Source organism: Babylonia areolata, chromosome 15 (assembly GCF_041734735.1).
Source record: "Babylonia areolata isolate BAREFJ2019XMU chromosome 15, ASM4173473v1, whole genome shotgun sequence".
Classification (NCBI taxonomy): domain Eukaryota; kingdom Metazoa; phylum Mollusca; class Gastropoda; order Neogastropoda; family Buccinidae; genus Babylonia; species Babylonia areolata.
The window spans coordinates 8,561,103-8,568,602 of NC_134890.1; the positions used below are offsets into that span (position 1 = coordinate 8,561,103).

The window sequence follows — 7,500 nt, forward strand, 5'->3', positions numbered from 1 at the left end:
CATTTCCCTTAACACCTGCATGTCCCGGGCAGTATGACCATGTGAGTTTTTTAATCTGAAAGTTGCGCATTGCCTTATGCCACTCTGGGCTTCCCATTCCGTTTTCAATTTTCTGTATGAGGTTCATTGAGTCGGTTAGAATCATGGCATGTTGGTTTCCGGGCGTATGGATGGACGATAGCCACTGGAGGGCATGTGTCGCAGCTTCAACTTCCATCGTGAGGCTGGAGGTTGTGACTTTGTAGGCAGCATTCTCTTCCCAAATTGTTTTCCCATTTTGTTTCGCAGTGAATCCCCAACCAGACTGGTCTTTGGTGACTGAGCCATCTGTGTATATGATGATGTCCTCTTCTTTTTACTGTTTTCTTCTATGAGTAGCTTCACTTCCGCATCAGTTTTGCCCTCTGGCCATTCCCGACAATGTCTTCCTAGAGTGGGTGAAATGACTGTGTTGAATAGATGGTTGAGGTTTACGGTTACTGATTAGACAAGTGGTTCCAAGTGTGTCCTTTTTTTTACTTTTTTTTCTATTTGGTTTTATTTTACTTTTTTTTTAGCGGTTGAGGTTGATTTGGAAAGTACATAATGAGTAAAACTGATATAAGACACAATTTGAAGCGTTGCTACCCCAGTACCCATCACTTTGCATCATAGTAAGTAAAGTAAAAAGACGTCACCATCCGCTTTCGCTTTTTCGCTTTTGGTTCTTTCCTGAAGTCGAGCTATGTTCAACAGTGTCGTTCTTTAAGCACGAGCCACACTCCGTGGTCGTGTGTGACAGCTCCCGATAAAGTCGATCGCCCCCTTTAGGCCCGCTTACCAGCCCACCCGATATGGGTTTACAACAGCTGTCAGGATGGCCGAGCGGTCCAAGGCGCTGCGTTCAGGTCGCAGTCTGGTTCTCCAGGCGTGGGTTCGAATCCCACTTCTGACAAGTTTTTTTTTTTTCTTCTTCTTCTTCTTTTCTTTTTGGATTAGATAATGAAATGTCATCTTTTCTTCAAAGAACGCATCTAATTTTTTTTTTAAAGTTATGTCATGTATTTGTTGTTTTTCATTAAACCCAAATCCACATAATAGGGTATTTGATAAACCTTAATATCAAATGTTTGTCTAGAGCTGATGAGTTACACGTTTACTTACTTGACATGCGAAAGTGTCATTAGAAATTGAAGGTGTATGGCTCGAGCTGAACCAACAGTAGTTAGGGATATATAATTAGCAGAAACAGTTGCAAAGAAAGAGATATGGCCTTTCCTTGTTTGTTATGACTGAAAGCAGTTTCAACTACAGAATGAAGCAAGTGATTGTTTAGAAAAAAAACAACAACAACAAATAAAGAAAATGCGTGTGTGTGTGTGTGTGTGTGTGTGTAAGAAAATTTAAAAGAATTACCCGGACAGGGGGTCAAAGATAAATGTAAACAAACAACAAAAGAAAACACACACAAACCCCCCCACGATAAAACAAAACTTAGAAGCACTTAGAATACTTGGGAAGCGAAAACCAAGTTGAATAGAATGGGGGAAAAAAGGGTAGGTTCCACCGAGATTTGAACTCGGATCGCTGGATTCAGAGTCCAGAGTGCTAACCATTACACCATGGAACCACACTGACTGACCAGCTGCACATTAACGAACTGTTGGTGACCCCATTTCCAGCAGCACGTTGAGACTGGGCCAACGGTAACTGACTAGACAAGTGGTCCCAAGTGTGTTGTTTGGTTGGGTTTTTTTTTGCTTTTAACTTTTTTTCAGGCGATGAGAGGGGCTTATGTATCTACCAAAATATGGGAAATATTAAACTCCTCTAAGACAACACATTTTGAAGCCGTTGTTGTGTCAGTACCTATCACTTTGCATACAGGTGAGTATGAAAAAAAATTATCAGAAAAGGAAACTCCAATACCGATCCGAATACCTTTCCGGCTTGACGTGTATATTTTATACCCAGAGTGAGCACAGCTAAACATGTATGAAAGCAGATGATAACACATGAGAGCAGGACAGCAGTCGGGGAAACAAGGGAAGTGTGGTAGAGACAGAAAGTGACTGACAGACAGACAGACAGACAGACAGAAGGGGGAGACGTGGGTTGATGATGAGGGGGAGGAGGGGAGTGGTCAGCCTAGCATCGCCGCAGGGGATGAGGAGTGATTAGTGTCAGTAAGGCACAGAGAGAGAGAGAGAATGCAAATGCGAATGCGTATATTCTATTCAGAGTAGGCCATAGCCCCTCTCTGAAGGAGTTATCACATAACTATTACACGGATAGTAATTATTTTCCCGTATAGATTCCAAATCAATGTAAACAAAATACGAACAAATGAAATACATGAATACATCCAATAGGCTAAGTGGTGGCAATATACAACTGCCTCAGTGCTTTGGGGACAAATACAGCTAAATTCGTCAAGACATTTTCATTTTTAGATGCCATACGTAGATTCAATCTGAAAAGACATGGATTTTGACAACACTTGAGAGAGAGACTCCGAACACTGCATTGTTTTAATTTGTGAGGCTACCGACCTGTACTCATAATGAGTTAGCCCAAAAATATTTAAGATAAATAAGATGTAGTTCTAATCAGTGCACGCTGTACGTATCAAGCACACAGACTATTGCTGATCAAGCAGCTGATCGCTCAGTCTCAGTGTATAAAAACCGTACATTCGATTACTAAAAGTCGTTCTGCAATAAATAAGCTCAAGTTTTACCACGTGCATTTCTTCAGTGCCTACTACGTATTTCTCTCTTAGAATGAAGTAAAATTCTCTTAGAATGTTAGTAACACGGACAAACACAAATGAAATCACTTGAGAGAGACGGAGTGAGAGAGAGAGAGAGAGAGGGGGATACGGATAGTTTACTCGTGTATTGGCCATTGGCGCTCATGAGGGGGGTGCAACTGAACAGTCATTACTCATAATATTGTCAGTTCAACGTCATTGAGCAGTCTACATTCAGTGCTTCAATCAAATGCAAAAGGAAAGAAAGAGGGGGTTGGGGGGGGGGGGGGGGGTGCGGGGAGAGAGAGAGTGAGGTAGGGGTAGAAGGAAGGAGAGGGAGGGATGTGCCTTGAAGTGATCAGAAGCCAAGTTGGAGGGCATACAAACATAAAGCTCTCTACATACCTGTCTGGCCATCATCTTCACAGGTGACACGTCGGTGTCGACAGACCCTGTCAACTCTTTCACCCCCCCGGGCTAAAAGCTCTCGGTGAATGATGGATGAACGGTTTGACACAGGCCTCCACTACTATCCGCCCACCCCTGTCACACACACACACACACACACACACACACACACACACACACACACACGCACGCACGCACGCACGCACGCACGCACACACACACACGCACACACACACACACACACACACACACACACACACACACACACACACACACACACACGCACATTTCCTTGAGGAAATCCCTCCCTCCCACACCCCTCCCTTCAAATCGTAAATCCTTTCGATGGTTTATTTACCATCCATGTTTGTTATGATGTATGATTTTTGTGACATTGGGAGCGTCAGTTTGGGCCTGTAATATTATCCTCAGATGTGAGAATCGAATACGGAAATAAGAACAAGAAAACAAAAATGGATACGTACATACACACGCAAATAAAGAGTTATTTGTAAACCTCGTTCGTGCTCGATATATAAAACAAGTCAAATAATGATTTAAATCATACGCTTGCCTTTGTTTCGCCACCGTGTACATGGCATCAGGATACAAAAATGAAATTTAAGAAAAGGTAATGTCTGCAGAGTGTTTCCGTCTCTGTCTGTCTCTCTTTGTCTCTGTATGTGTCTGTCTGTCTCTATCTCCTTGTCTCTGTCTGTGTCTGTCTGTCTGTGTCTGTCTGTCTGCCTGTCTCTCTCTCTCTCTCTCTCTCTCTCTCTCTCTCTCTCTCTCTGCACAAAGTAGCCTACGTATTGTGCGTGTGTGTGTTTTTTTAAAGGAGAAAGAAGAAAAAACTGTACTGTCCCGGACAAAAGTACACGCCTAAAACTATAAAGGAATGAACAAACTAACACATCAAAAACATATGACAACACTCCATGCCTCACGCCCAAGTGATGAACATAAAGAATGGACCAGCCGAATATGACAAAAGGGAAAACGCAGGCGTGTGGGGGTGGAGGCTGGGAGGTGGGCGGGGGTAGGGGCTGGGGAGTGGGGGAGGTGCTCGCGCGTACAGACTCCATTTGTTGGGGGATAGACGCTTGAGAGAAAAGATACCTGTCTTCATTATTTCATCTCTTGCCGCACTGTGGAAAGTGACGTCTTGACGGAGCCGTGTTTGAATACATTGCGCACACATGTGTCACTGCTGTACGGTAAGAGAGAAATGGGGGGGGGGGGGGGGGGGGGGGGGGGGGGGACTGCGGATGGATGGGGAGAAAAAAGGAGGTTGGGGGTGGGGGTGCATTGCATGCATTCCGATCTTCGTCTCCTGGTTTTCTTCACTATACAACAGAATAGTTCTGTTTCTTTTTCTGTTTTATTTTTCGCCCGATTCATTTGAACCCTCCCTTTTTTTGTGTGAACATTCAATGATTTAAGGCTTTTCCACGTCATAATGCATTACAAAACAACACCCACCTCCCGGAAAAATAACAAAAAAAAGGGGGGGGGGCTGTACAGTTGCCATATCTGTGGTGAGGTTGGTGATAATGACTCTCTCTCTCTCTCTCTCTCTCTCTCTCTCTCTCTCTCTCTCCCACACACACATACACACGGGCGCGCGCGCGCGCGCGCACGCACATACCCTTTGTTTCAAGTTTAAAGATAATGAAACAGTCAGTCTTGCGTTTCTAATAAAAAAATATATAAAAGTTAAAATATTGACTCCATTTGTCTCACTTGCTTTCCAAAAGAAAACAACAACAAAACAAAAAACGGAAGATACTCATAAATGATAATCTGGATTTGTCTCTCACTGGTGCGACAGTGCTTTGATTTGTCTCTGCACAAGATTCAGCGATATATAAATACCGTTATGTTCTGGATATAGTACTGAGGATTTTTATACGCTTTATATACATGTATCTTTTAATCTCCTTTATGTCGGTGTTTTTTTTTTGTTGTTGTTGTTTTTTACACGGCGTAATGCTCTGTAGTTATGCGCTATGTACATATTCTTTAAGAAGAAGAAAAAGAAGTAAAGCGCCGGACAGACATTCCTTTAGACATTACCTCAATATGTCTTCACAACGGAGGGAAGAAGAGGGAGCAAGGACTAGATGTGTGTGTGGTGGGGGGGGGGAGGGGGAGGGGGGTTCAAACCAAACTCCCTTCAGATGGACACTAGTATCACCTCCCTATCCCACCCCCCACCCCAACAACCCCCACACTTTCCATCACCCCACACAGCCGGAGGTATGTGACGGAGAGAGAGAGAGAGAGTGAGTGAGAGAGAGAGAGGGGGTGGGAGCTTCAAGCAGAAGACGGAGTAGAACCTGGGTAGCGATTCATCAACCAGGCCTTCAGTCCTCCTGATGAATCAATTTGTCCCACATTATTAATTAACGCCCACCCCCCCCCCCACCCCCTCACCCTCCCCCCTTCTCATCCCACCCCCTTCCCCTTCTCCAAATCATCAACACTTCATCTCCCGTCGGACCGCTCAAGAACCAAACTTTCGAAAAGAAAAAAAAAAAAAGAACAAGAGCGCGAGAGATATGACCACACCACAACGCCCCTCGCTCTTCTTTCTTTCCCTCCTCATTGCTATTTTGCTGTATCCGCACAGCAGAACAGAACAAGCAAAATATTGTCGTCAACCTTATGCCAAAATGATGAATCTCGAGTCAAAGAGGAAAAAAAAAAAGAAAAAGGAAAAAAAACAAAAAAACGTTTCTTTCGCGAAGAGTTGTTGAGCGCGATGGGGCTTTGCTATCAGTGTACAACAGCGCGCTATTGAGAACCTTGGTTCTCACCCACAACCTCCCTCCCCTCCAGCCCCCACCCCCCTCCCCCAACACGCACACCCTCGGAAGGGTGAGATGTACATGATGAATGTAAACACACAAGGGAGGTCTCTGATGGATAGACGGGGTCGGAAGCGATCGGTTACAAAAATGGCAGCGCGTGACAAACTCTTGGCGTTTGTGGGACTCCTGTGGGAGCCACGCGTAGTGGCGGAAGGAAGAAGAGGGGGAAGGGGCACGGGGAGGGGAGGAGGGGGGGGGAGAGAGGGAGAGAGTTGTCGTGATGGACTGTCCTCGTAGAAATGGCCTGTTAACCTCCTGATCTCTCTCTCTCTCTCTCTCTCTCTCTCTCTCTCTCTCTCTCTCTCTCTCTCTCTCTCTCTCTCTCTCTCTCTCTCTCTCTCTCTCTCTCTCTTTCTTTCTCTCTGTCTCTGTCTGTCTGTCACACACACATCTTCCCTCTCTCTTTTTCTGTCTCTGTCTCTGTCTCTGTCTCTCTCTCTCTCTCTCTCTCTCTCTCTCTTTAATTCTTTCTTGTGTATCAATATGCGACTATCTGTCATTTTCATGTGTACCTCATTATATAATGGGCGATGACCCTTTTGAATTAAACGTCTACGTCTATCACCTCTCACTCACTCCCTATCCCTGTCTCTCTCTGAATTTAAAAAAAATTTTTTTTATCAATATGCGACTATCTGTCATTTTCATGTCTACCTGATTATAAGGGAATATTGTCTTTATGAATAAAACGTGTCTGTCTGTCTGTCTGTCTCTCTCACACACACACACACACACACACACACACACACACACACACACACACACACACACTGTGCCAGAGGATTTGTGCACACTAAAATGTGTCTGTGTTTGTGCGAGTGTGTGTTTTTGTGTGTGCCGGTGTGCGCGTGTGTGTGTGTGTGTGTGTGTGCGCGCGCGCGCCCGCGAATGCATAGGAGTGTGTTTGTGGTGTGTTTGTGTGTCTGTGCGTATGTGTGTGTACACGTGTTTCTGTGTGTGTGTGTGTGTGTGTGTCTGTGTGTGTGTGTGTGTGTGTGTGTGTGTGTGAACACCCTGATTATCAAAGTGTGATCCAAGACACATAAAGACAGCGCAGACAGACATCTAGAAGTCGTCCCCTCTAACAATGCAACCTGCACCAAACCAAAACCCGGCAGGCCTTGTATGCCTTGACCTTAAGGGCGCTACTCCGAACTCTGTTACCCACAAACATATAATGGCTCTCTTGGGACCTATCTGTAAAAAAAAAAACAAGAAAAAAAAAGAAAAAAAAAAAAACAAAAACAAAAAACAAGACACGCTGATAGCTGATAGATAATAACAATGATAATGATGATGTGGAGGCTTTAGATAGCGTGGTTCCCCGCTTTCAAGAGCAGGCTCACCGCGCTTTACACTAAAGAAAAAAAATACATATAACATTTTAAAGCAATGATAATAAAGATGAGGTCAAACGATTCACCACCCACATATCATTCACAGCACAAAAAGGTACATCACACACACACACACACACACACACACACA

General features: G+C 44.4%; 1 protein-coding gene and 2 non-coding genes across 3 annotated transcripts in view; 2 read left to right on the top strand and 1 right to left on the bottom strand.

Annotated features, from left to right (window-relative positions):
- The window catches only part of LOC143290162 (uncharacterized), a 135,211-nt gene that overhangs the window by 120,527 nt on the left and 7,184 nt on the right, over nt 1-7,500 (top strand). The gene's annotated exons all lie outside the window — the stretch shown is intronic.
- Trnal-cag (transfer RNA leucine (anticodon CAG)) lies at nt 851-934 on the top strand. The gene has a single exon. It is a non-coding gene; the product is annotated as a tRNA-Leu (tRNA).
- Nucleotides 1,538-1,609, bottom strand: Trnaq-cug (transfer RNA glutamine (anticodon CUG)). The gene has a single exon. It is a non-coding gene; the product is annotated as a tRNA-Gln (tRNA).